This window comes from Lynx rufus, unplaced genomic scaffold, assembly GCF_022079265.1.
Source record: "Lynx rufus isolate CCGP_SWC_20201006 ecotype Redwood Valley unplaced genomic scaffold, mLynRuf1.p SCAF_18, whole genome shotgun sequence".
Lineage (NCBI taxonomy): Eukaryota > Metazoa > Chordata > Mammalia > Carnivora > Felidae > Lynx > Lynx rufus.
Genome location: NW_025814832.1, coordinates 17,981,019 through 17,993,904, shown reverse-complemented (window position 1 = coordinate 17,993,904; position 12,886 = coordinate 17,981,019).

The window sequence follows — 12,886 nt, the reverse complement described above, 5'->3', positions numbered from 1 at the left end:
TGGCAAAATTTGGGGAGGATTTTCTTCACAGACTAAAAGAATAGCCTGAGGCATAGCAGAGGCTGGAGAGTGAGAGACAGATAGCTATGGGCAATTGGGGGTAATAGCTAATAACAGCCAACATTTATTGACCACTTATGAAATGTCAAGCAGAGGCTTAGCACTTTGAGTACATTAAATTATTTCATCCTTGTTCACCTACAAAGACTCCGAGAGAGCATGGTCTTGTTCCCAACTATATTCTCAATACATAGAACACAAAAAATATCTGACTGTCTGCTGAAGGAATGAGTGAATCCATGGGGTAGCAACAACCCTAAAGCCCTATGATCTCAGTTTGACTGCTATGCCAGAGAGATGGACTCCCCCCAGATTTACAGCTAATCCTGTGCTCCACTTACTTCTTACCAAAGAGTGGACTTTGAGAACAAATGAATTTTTGGAAATTTTTTAAAGCTAGAATTGTTTTATTTTTCAGTTATTGTGTGTGTGTGTGTGTGTTTTTAATTTTTTTGTTTAATTACTTAAAAAATTTTTTTTAATTCTTCTTTGCTACCCATTTTGATCCAACACCCTTGAAGGACTTCTGCCAACTATCTGGAAGTCCACACACTGGAAAGGTATTATTGGTTTAACTGGGGGAGGGGAGAGAGGCAGGCGGCAAAGCAGAAGAAGAGAAGGAACTTTTCATTTGCAGGCCAGAATCCTGAACATTCAGAAAACCTGTATTCCCCCAGGGACAGGTATGGAGGTTGGGTGGGGGCAGCACACCAAATCCATTTTCTTCTATCTATTTTACCCAGTTTCTCTCTAGCGGTTCAGAAACTGAGAAGAAGCCAGTGGATACCAAGCAGGACAAAAACGGCACTTAGAGCTCAGTGAAGGACATACAGCAACTTTTGTTTTATGTCAAACAGCTTACGAGGGGCTGGATCTGTTTTTAAGTGGTCATGAGTGTGGTGTTTCATTTTCCAAGGGAAAGTGAATAATGGTTCTCATCAGGAGCCTGTATTTCAGGCCTGGTACTGAATAATTACTGGACTGCTGAAAGCGTCCATGTAGAAGTTCACCCTCCATTCTACTGCTTGGCTCATGTTCCCATTTGAGCTACTTTAAGCTCTTGTAAACAGTGTTTGTTTTCCATTACAAGCTAGGAAATGTGACTGTGTGGCGACGGTGCTGGGTCCCTGGAGAGGGCCTGCCAGGGAGGCCTCTTCCTCACATCTCATTTCAGTGTGTAACTTGCTGTCAAGGTTGGGTAATCACTGAAGCTCATGTCTTCCCATCCTATTCTGTTCCACTAACTTATAAAACGGCCAGAGACCCGCTTGAGGACTGGCGGATCAACCAGATGTTTCCTGAGCACAGACAGTGTGCATTTCCCCTTGCACATCATCTTGTGAGAGGGGAGGGCTGGCAGGCGCTCACCCCGGCTGACATCATTGGGCGAGGTAGCCTGGGGAAGAATTTCAAAGCAGAGCAGCTTGGCCAGGGAAGAGCTCAGCTGGCAGACCTGTGCTGGGATTAAGTGACCCAGATAACTAGGGAGAAGGAATCAGCAATTTACGTGTGTTTATTCTCTGAGAGGAAGTAGACCCTCCATTCCCTGAATATCCATGGGCTACGGGGTGAACTTCCTCAGTGGCTCCACAGACACAGCCAGGAGCATGCTCACTGTATGGCTCCTCATCCCGCTCCTTGTTTTCCCTGACTTTTGCTTGAGGTTGATGTGGGTGGGACAAGCTCTGTTGATTGCAGTGAATAATAATAAATAATAACCACAAATTAACGAGCCCTTCTTTCCCAAATGCAACACAGTGGAGCTCAGTTGCTAAAAAAAAAATCTATGATTCTGAATCATCTTATAGATCACTAGCTTGTCACATTCAGGGTGGTAGGAATGAATAAAATAAAATAATTTTTTAATATAGAGAACAATTGGCATGGAATTGCCGGCTCCCCCCTAGAAAGGTCATTAAGAATAAACTCAAAGAAATAAATGAATAGAATGTACCATTTACTATCACTATAATTACATAAAAGAAAGTTTGGTTTAACTTCTTTTGTTCAATCCCTCCAAGGAATTTTCTTCATAGCTCATAATCAAAACCAAACTAAGAAGACCTGAACAGTTCCATGTGACCTAGGATCTGGCCCCTGCCTACTTTTCAAACTCCACCTCCTTTTCTTATGTGTCTGTACCTCAAACTTCTCTCTGTACCTCAAACTTGCCTTGGTCTTTGCATTGCTGTTCCCAACATCTAGAATGCTATTCCCCCAGATCTGTATATAGTGCTCTGCCAATGGGGAAGCTTTCTGATATGGCTGCCAATGATCCCTACCTCCTGATATTCACACCCTTGTGTAATCCTCACTTCCCCCCTCCCCCCGCCCCCACCACACATACTGTATGTGACCTGGACCTAAAGACTTGCTTCTAAAGAATAGAATAGAATAGAATAGAATAGAATAGAATAGAATAGAATAGAAGACTTTCTTTAAAGAGTAGCAACAGTGATGGGATGTCACATAGGAATTAGGTTATAATACTGTGACCCATAGAGATTAGGTTATAAAAGACTGACTTCATTCTTGCTTATTCTCTCTGGCTCTTGCCTACTTGTTCTGATGAAGCAAGTTGCCATTTGTGAGCTGCCCTTTAGAGATGCTGGTATGACAAAGAACCGAAAACGGGCTCTCGGCCAACAGCCACTCAGAACTGAGACACTTAGTCCAACAGCCTGGGAGGAACAGAATCCCGCCAACAACCTTCTGAGTGAGACTGGAGGCAGATCCTTCCCTGTTGGGCTTTCCTGTGACTGCATTTCCAGAGGACGTCTTGGTTGCAGCCTTGTAGGAGATGCTGAGCCAGAGACACTGGAACCAGCTAAACCATGCCCCGCTGCAGGCACTTTGAGACACTGAGATAGTAAAGGTTTTGTTTTAAGCCAGTAGGTTCTGGGTTAATTTGTAACTAACACACTGCCTCACTTTATGTAGGTCTCTGCTCAGATGTCTCCTTCCTTAAAGTAGTCTCTCGCCTGCAAAACAAAACAAACCAAACAAAATTAATCACACGTTATTCTCTATCCCCTTACCCTTACTGTATTTTTATTCATGGAAGTTATGACTACTTATATTATGTATTTATTTATTAGCTGGCTTTTATACTAGAATGAAAGTTTAGTCAACACCCACTGTATCTAAATATGAGCACTTATTCATGTCTGAAGAAGGTGGACGTATATTTGCCCTGATAGTGCTTAAGTTTATTTGACAAATGCTTATTGTAGGCTACTATATGCCAGGCCCAGTGATTATAGGTTATTTATTCCTGTTCTCTGGGATCTGGGCCAGTTAATTTTAGTCTGTTGGCTAACCTTTTTTTTTTTTTTTAAAGCTAAGTTACTCTGTTTTGATAATGCATCTTTCTATGCCTCTAAGCATTTGATAAAAATGCCATATAGGTTGGAGTCAAGGCTAGAGCTGTATGTGCTCTATTGAAGTTCATTGTTGGATGAACACAATTTTTTGAAAAGTTCTTATTTCACACTGCGCTGAAGTCTGACTTTATGCTACTTTCATCTACTGGCCTTAGCTTTGCTCTCAGAAATAATAAAGAACATATCTAGTCTTTCCCAAGCCCTGTTATAATTGCTTCATTAACTCTGTGTCTTCGGGTATACGTTTTATTTATTTCTGCTCTAAACTTTTCTTGGATATTTGGTTTTTATTCATTTTATGAGGTTGATATTGCAAATTCAGCTTTCTGCTTGCTTGAGAGGCAGTGTGTGAGCTATAGCTATGGCGCTATAGCTATGGCCCTCTCTCCACCCAGTTTCCAGTGGAAGTGGTAGGGCCCATGGTCCCCAGGGATGGTCTCCTGAAGCAGCAACACCTAGGAGCTGTCCTATCTGTCTGTCTTAAGCCCTCACATTCACCTTTCTTATCTCAAAGCAGATTCCTCCATTTCTGGGGTATGTGTGTGTAGGGAGTGGGGGTGGGGTAGATGGTGGCTAATCAGCCTGGCTGTCCTCCTCCTTTCATGGAAAATACCAGAGGGAGACCATCTCTGAATGTGGATCATCCTGTTGTCCTCATCCTTGACAACTGCTTTCTTCCTGTGAGCTCTGATCTCCACCTTTCTCTGCAATTTTGTCTCTATTTTCTCTTTACTTCTGGGTCATGAGTGTAATAGTTCTTATGTTTCAATCTTTTTGTTTTAATTCTGATGCATGTATTTATGTGTATATATTTTGCATATTTAAAAAATATATGACTATGTGTATATTATATGCATAAATATATGAGTATATATTTTTCAGATGGCTTAGCTGCCATCTGAAACCATTATCTCTCCTTCCTTTTTTATCATTCCTTCAGATACTTGAAGAGCATCACCATTTTCTCCCTCCTTGGTCTAGACATCTCAAATCCTTTTTCTCCCAGTTTTTTGAGAAACAATAGGCATACGTCACCATACAAGTTTAAGGTGTGCAGTGTGATGGTTTGATTTACCTAGATTGCAAAATGATTACTACAACAGGTTCAGCCAACAGCCATCATCCTGCATAGATACAATACATAGAAGAGAAAAAAAGTTTCTCCTTGGGGTGAGAACTATCAGGATCCAGTCCTGCAACAACCCCCCTCCATAACATACAGCAGTGTTAACAATGGACATTAATGCTGCATGTTACACCCGCAGTTCCTTTGATGATTCTAATCTACAAGAATTTTCTGAACCCTTCTCACCAAAAAAACCACCTCCTCTATTCCTATAGACACATTATTTTATTTAATAACTCCCAATGTTGAGAGGGATACTCAGAATACAGTGGGATTATTACTTCTTGTAATCCGTGCTCCCCCACCCCCTGACCAGTTCATGCTGTGTGGCAGATCGTTTTTTAACCACATATTTATACTGTTGGCTCAGAATAATCAAATCCCTTTCCACCTTCCTTGCAAATTTTAAATATGTAAACTCTGTCAAGCAACAGTTGCCCCATCCTCTGCTTGTATAATTGATCATTTCACCTAAACGAAAGACTTCCTACTCACCTCTCTTGAGTTTTATCATGTTAGTTTTAGCCTCCACATCCTGTTGTAGTGAAATTTCAGGAAATGCAGGAAAACTAGCTTCAGTTTATTCTTGCCTTCACCAAACTGATGCTCCTTTGATATACTGATCCCCAATGAATTGTGGCTCCTTCCATCTATATAACGTTTTCTCCTCTATTATTCATTTATCAGAGAGCATACTATACTAGCTTCTTTAGCTGAAGCCCATTTGAAGCTGAAGCCCATTTTTACTCGCTGAGATTATGTTATTCATTCACTCAGTAAAGATTTATCAAGGGGCAACTCTGTGCCGAGAGCCAAGCTGGGCATTGGTTATACAGAGATAAATGAACAAACATGGCTCTTGACCTTACAGAACTTATGGTAGACTATTTACATTTTTATACTCATTTGTAGACTTGTTATTATGCTTATAATTGCTAGTGTTTACATAGTCTGAATTTTACCTTAAAAAAAAAAAAGACCAATCTTGATAAAGCAAAAACCGTAGAATCTAGGTCGTGGGTTGATGGGTGTTCACTATACAATCCTTTCAACTTTTCTGTATATTTTAAAATTTTCATAATAAAATGTTGGAGGAAAATTTGTGCTTCATAAACTATATATTTTTTAATGGTGCTCAGCCATGGGAGTGTACATATCCTTTTTAAAATATCTTTACATTGTTTTCCTTTTTATGTAATTCAGGATACTGCAGCCTCCTTCCCCCAGGGTTCTCGGGAGAAATTATCACGTAATAGAAAGAACACTTGCGTTGGAGACGGAGTAGGTAGGACTCCAGCACTTAGTGGCTTTGTGCCCCCATAAGTCATTTAATGTCTCTAAGCCTTGATTTTTCTCATCCCTAAAGTGGGGGTAATCATATTCATACCCCAAGTTCTTGTGAAAACTAAATCAAATTGTGTACATGCTCACTTAGCATATTTAAAATGCATCCTGCCCACTTCTACCACTCCCTCCACTCGTCTGCTTTATACATACCATTATTTCCTTCCTTAACAAACGTGAATTAATTAATCCCCATGCATGCTGCTTTTCTTGTTTTACCCTTTAAAAAATAAAATTCCTAGAAACTGAAATCCCTGATGTATTACTGGATGCTTTGAGTTAGCAAATATGGTATCAAAAGATACGAATTCATCCATCACCTTCAAGTTTCCTTTTCAGGTATGGGATTGATGTTAAGGAAATGCTGTTCATATCCTGACCAGGTGGTCTGAAATTGCTGCTATGTTGTATATGCTTTGTTGTCAATTCCTGTCTTGATTTAGTATGTTTATGCTATTGTCTGTGTGTCCTGATTGCTCTGTCTGCAGTATCTTCCCCCTTCGAACCTGCAAAATCCCCATGCTTCCTTTGAGAACAAGTTCAATACTGTGTCTTTTACTCTTGATGTTTCCACTGTATCATGTCATTTCTCAAAATATCTTAAAGAACTTACTACTAGATGGTAAGCAGAGAAAAGCAACTCTTCCGTCTTTGAATTCCCAGCACATAGGACTGGGAGTACCACGTAGGCACTTGTTAGAGATCACTCATGGGTGCTTGCATGGATGATGAATCACTAGAATTCATCATCCCTGGGTCTCAGTTTATTTCCATGGAACAAGAGAGATAGCCGTGTTACTTCAGAAGCCTGTTTGAACACTGAAATGCTAGGATTCTTTGCTTTTGTATTATGTTACATACAGTATACCATTTTTTATTTCAAGTATTGTCTTAATGCCAGATTTCTCAAAGTCAGAAGCTTCTTGATTTTTAGGCACTTGGGATTTGGATGTTTATACATCCCCTCTCTCTGACTCTTTGCCCTTAATTGCACCAAGGGTATGATTGAGTCGATATATCTAACCAGTCCCTGACATATCTCCCACTCCAAATAAACAAACATACACCTCCCCATCTCTTTCACCTTCCATCCCCTCCATCTCCCAGATTACTTAGTTTAGAATATTCCTTCGATCTTGTGGCCTAACTCCGAAGGAGGTTGAATGGATACCTGTCTCCTGGAGGAGCCTGCTGGGTCTCTGGATAAGTACTAAGATGATGCTAGTTCTTTGAGGCTCAGATCCTTTATCCTCCAGCAGCTGCTGAGTTAGTTTCTTGGAAGATATTTAAATTCTAAATTCTAAGATATTGTGAGCCCCCCACTGATTATTCTGGAGATTGAGCAGCACTCAGGGAAGACAAGGAGGCATGTTGTTAGGGAGGCATGAGACCACATCTTATATGTATTTCTCTCTTCTCACCCTTTAAGTGGCAGCATTCTGGACATGTTTAATCTTCTCAATTCTCTACTTTCTCTACTAGTCACACTCTTCAAATCCTGTCCACCCTCTCTGACTGCTAAAGCTTATTCATCCTCTGCAGCTCAGTTGAAAATATTACTTCCTACAGAAAGAATTTCTCGATTCTCCTATTGTAACACTTACAATACTGCTTGGTGATTGATTATTTGTGTGATTTCTTCACTTAACTAAATTTCGTGTAGGAGGAGATATCGTCTTTCTTGTTCCTTGTTGTATCCCAAGAGTTTTAGTAGTGCTTGACACACAGTAGTTTCTCATCCTATATCTATGATGTGAATTAATAGTAGTCCCTCTTCTTACGGAAATTGACATAATATGCACAAAATAAGCGTACGATGTCTATCACTGTATATTAATACAATATGAATGAACAATGTATTAATCCCCCTCATTGTGCAACTCCTAAGGATCCTGTGGACATAATATTGTTTCTCTCATTTGGCAGAAAAGAAAATTTAGGCTGAGAAGTTACATCATTTCCCAGGGTTACACTACCACTAGAAAGTAGCAGAATTGGATCTGAACTCTAGCCTTCTGATATCAGGTTAAGTGCTCTCTCCATAATGTTGCAGCAAGTGTTATAAGATTGTACAAAATTCTGCTGCATTGCAGAAATGGGACAATTCACTCCTAAGATAAGATGATATTTGAATTTGGATCTGAAAGAAGAATAAGATTTGTTTTTAATTACCAAAATCAAACAATGACCCTTAGGCATTTTAATGAATTCAGGTAATACAGATGTGTTTAATGTAAGATATGAAAGCTCATCTTTCCTTATTCTAATTACATTCCCAAGATATATCATGAACCATATTTGTGTATATATACACTGTGGTGGTTTTATTTGTTTAAAAGGAATTATACTGTAAATACTGTTATGCATCCTCCTTTTTTTTTTTTTTTTTAAGACTTCAGTACAACTTGGACAACCTGGTATGTGTTGTATTTATATTTACGGGATGCATTGTTAACTGCTGCATTTCATCCTTTCATAGGAATGTTTCAGAGTGTGTTTAACCAGTCTCCTATTGTGGGCATTTATGTAGGTGGTTTTCCATTTTCTCCTTTGTAAAAAACTGCAGTAATTCTTCTGAGTCCTTGTTAAAGATTTTCTGTCTATCCGTTCCTAAGAAATGGGACCCCTTGTGTCATGGGTTATATGCAATTTAAATTGTGAAAGAGGGGTATCTAGGTGGCTCAGTCGGTTAAGCGTCTGACTTCAGCTCAGGTCATGATCTCATGGTTTGTGGGTTCAAGCCATGCATCGGGCTCTGTGCTGATAGCTCAGAGCCTGGAGCCTGCTTTGGGTTCCGTTGTCTCCCTCTGTCTCTGCCCCTCCCCTGCTCATGCTCTGTCTCTCTCTGTCTCTCAAAAATAAATAAATGTTAAAAAAAAGTTTTAATTGTGAAAAAAACTGACAAAAAATGCACAGAATGTGCCAAAGCTGTAATTGGAGGGCAAAAAACATTCAAGGTGGAGAAAGTCACACAGATAAAGGTGCCAAAAAACGTAAGTCACATTCCTTTGTTGTTCCCCAGATGTTTCAGCATTTTGACCCTTTGTGTGAGCTCTGATGACAAATTCCAGCTCCTGCACAGCGCCCAGAAGCTATTTGTCAGTACGTCTCTTTATCCTCCCTCCTGTCCCTTCAGTGATGAAGTCCCTAGAGGTTAAACACTCTCATTATTAATCTTACCACAAGAATCTCTGAAAACCAATGTTTGCTGCCCTTTGGTTCTTTACTTTCATGACTCCTCACCACACACAGACCCCTTATTGTGCTATTCACAACTTTCCAGATGAAACCAAAGGCTTGATTCAACAGTAGTCAAAAGAAACGAATTCTCCACAATTCCACACACATACGTGCACTAACCCTCCGCTTTCCACCAGTGACTGAAACTTAAAATTGAATGAACAAGACATGAGATGTTTCTAAAGAGCTATCCCGTCACAATCAGCTTTATAAAGGCACAAATGTGCAGTTGCATTTAATGGTGTTTATTTTAAAACATACGATGTTTACCCTTGAAAGCCTATTATGCATCTCTCACCTTACAGTGAACAAAAGGGCATTGTAACTTCATGTAGGCTGACTGCTTGCTTAAATTTAGGTCTGCACTCAAATGAGAAAAATACTTGAGTATCAGTCATCTTGGAATCCAAGGGACTTATTCATAGAGCATGTGGGGCTCTATTCATAAATGATTTATGTCTTTGTATAAAGGAGAGTGGGGGTTGTGTGTGTTGCTCAGAGAACCATCGACTGCCTCTCCTGAGTAATTTATACAAGATCAATATTTATCAAAGTGAGCCAAGAATTGTGCCATAACTCTCAGAGAGCCAAATACTTCGTTTACAGTTCCTTCACCCATGGAAGGGAGCATGACAGATTAAAATGTTTGCATAAAAGCTACTTAAAGTGGTTCTCACTTGGTTCCTGTTGCTTTAGATACAATGTGATGCTTTGGCAGAAATTGCAGATTTCTGTTGTGGATGTTGCTCAATGACTAACACATAGTAGATGTTTTTTAAAATGTATTTGTTGAATTAATGACTAAAGGGAAATAAGCAAATGTTCCGAAAAGAAAGGAAGGTTTCCTACTGTATTTATTCTTTTAACATATATTAATTAAGCACCTGCTAAGCCTTATGCATTGAGTGAGGACACAGTTATTACCTGGAATGATTCTCTCAGACATATGGGTAAACAATTAAAAGTATATTAATGAAAAATGCTATATGCTTTGTTAAAGGTTTTAAAAAAAGTGTTTTGGAGATCCTGAGGAAGGAGGAACTAATTCTTCTCAGAGAAGTTTAGGAAAGGATAAGAGTAAGTAGGAATTATACAAGTAGATAGTAAATGGGGGAGGGAATTTTAGAAAGAAATAATGGCATGAACAAAGGAAACATGAGAGATCTTCAGAATGCAGGAATAGGGAAGATGTGTTGCCATGAGAGATTAGAGTATTTGTGTCAATAATGGGAAATAAGTATGAACTTTTCCATTAGAGTTGGATTGTGAAAGGCCTTATACACTCAACCAGTGAGCTGTTGCTTTATTTTGTGAGCAAGAAGAGACTTCCACAGATTTTTAACCACAGAAGTGACATCATCACATTTCCCTTAGCAATATATCTCTGGTGGCACAATTTATACTATCTCTATACCATCTGGTAGAGAAGGGTAGAGAAGAGATGACGAATGGCTTTCAATTTGTTTATCAACTCTATGAAATTTATATACATCTACAGGAAAACAAAGTATATCAGAACATGAGGAAATATAGCTATGAGGGGGACAGTGATTTTGATGGTGGCAGTCTCTTCTTGATTTCCAGAATTTTCCTTTGATGAAGGAATTAGTCCATGATGGAGTCTACAAAAATGAGCTCTGAATGATAGTGTAATCCTAAGGCAATAAAATCATGCTGATGTGTTATGGTGTTTTCTTTTTATTGTCAACATCACCACCATGACTGCTACTTAGAAACCACCAAGTTTAACAGCAGCTGCTAATTGTTCACTAATGGCCTGCACTCTCAGAAGTGTTTATAGAACTAATACAACTAGATTTCTACTGGCAGAAACTAGTAGTCAGAATTGTGGGTGTCTTAGCTTCTATTCCTTTCTCACATGGGGCTTGGCAAGACTGACTTATGTATCCTGAGAAACTTAACAGAAGACAATGGGGGAAGGGAAGGGAAAAAAAAGTTAGAGAGGGAGGGAGCCAAACCATAAGAGACTTAAAAACTGAGAATAAACTGAGGGTTGATGGGGGGGGTGGGAGGGAAGGGAAAGTGGGTGATGGGCATTGAGGAGGACACCTGTTGGGATGAGCACTGGGTGTTGTATGGAAACCAATTTGGCAATAAATTTCATATTAAAAAAAAATAGTGAAAATCAAATAAATAAAAAAAAGAACCAAATGTACAACTTTTTTTGAAGATGGACTTTCTTCTCCCCCTACCATCTCCTCTGGCCACAAAAAGAATCCTTGGATCATTATTATTTTGCTCCCTATTCCTAGGTTTAAGAAAACCCTGTCTTTATAAGACAGTAAATCATCGACCGATGCCCCCTCCTTTTTGATGGCATACCCTGTGAGATTTGACTGACCTTGTTAAAGCTTCCACATGAAGCCAATGATTGAGCAATAAATATATAGCTGACCTTTATAAATGCAAACGTCATGGCCTGGAGAGATGGGTGAAAGGTTTTTGCTTTTCATTTTAAATCTTCAGTATTGTCAGGAGTTAAGACTCTGGCTAAGACTAGAATCAGGACAATTTTGAAGTGCACAGCAATTACTTTGCATTTACTTTATTATATTTGCAAATTATATTTTTTCGATTTCTTCAGATTTAAAATAAATTCCAACACTTTAAAATTGCTTCCCGGGGCTCCTGGGTGGCTCAGTCAGTTAAGTGGCCGACTTTGGCTCAGGTCATGATCTCGTGGTTCATGGGTTTGAGCCCTGTGTCAGGCTCTGTGCTGATAGCTCAGGGCCTGGAGCCTGCTTCAGATTCTGTGTCCCCCTTTCTTTCTTCCCCTCTCCAACTCGCACTCTGTCTCTTGTCTCTCTCTCAAAAATAAATAAACATTAATTTTTAAAAAATTGCTTCTAATTTGTTTTTGGTCCAAGGTAGTTTAATAAGCACTCTCTTACATCCTTCTAAAATACTAAGAGTAAATAAAGTAGATATTAGTGATAGTGATAATTATAGTATTGGTAAGAGTAATGGTTTTGATGATGATGATGGTAACTACAGTTCATTAGCATTTCCTTATATACTAGGTCTTGTGATAGTTTCTTTACATGTATTCCATCATTTAATCTTTCCAATAATCTTATGAGGTAGAGAACTAAAACCTAGATTGTGATTTGTCCAAGGTTACACAGCCAATAAATACTAGAACACATTAAGGAATTTAAGTCTTTTGTCTTCTGGTCCAAGTTCTTTCACCCACGTATTGCCAAATCTGATACATAGAATGCTGTTCCTACTCCTTAGGTGATGCATCTCACCTTTAGGGAACTTGGATTAACCTCACTTCCTCTAGGAAGCACTCCCTGCCACTTATTAGCCATGTGGTTTTAAGTAAACCATTTAACATGAGTTTACTCATCCATAAAAAGGAGGTAACAATATGTGGCTCAGAAGTTGTTGCAAAAATCAAATCCCTTAACCTAAAAGGCCTAGAAAGGTCTGGCAGGAAGCAAGCACTCACTAAATTGTGGTTCATTTTTCTGCACTGGCCACTTGACTCCTTATGCACTATCCTAATTATGAGGAGTGCAAGTGACAAAAAGAGTCATGTGAACTCAAGTCTCACAGACTTTGGATATCAGCACATTATTCCAAATTTCTCATGTGAGCCAGCAAATTGCAATCTTTATGTCTGTCCAAAGCGTTCATCAGCATTGCACTGGACTTTAACCCTACTATCACTAACAGGGAATAAAATGTCCTAAAGGTTGATGTCTGA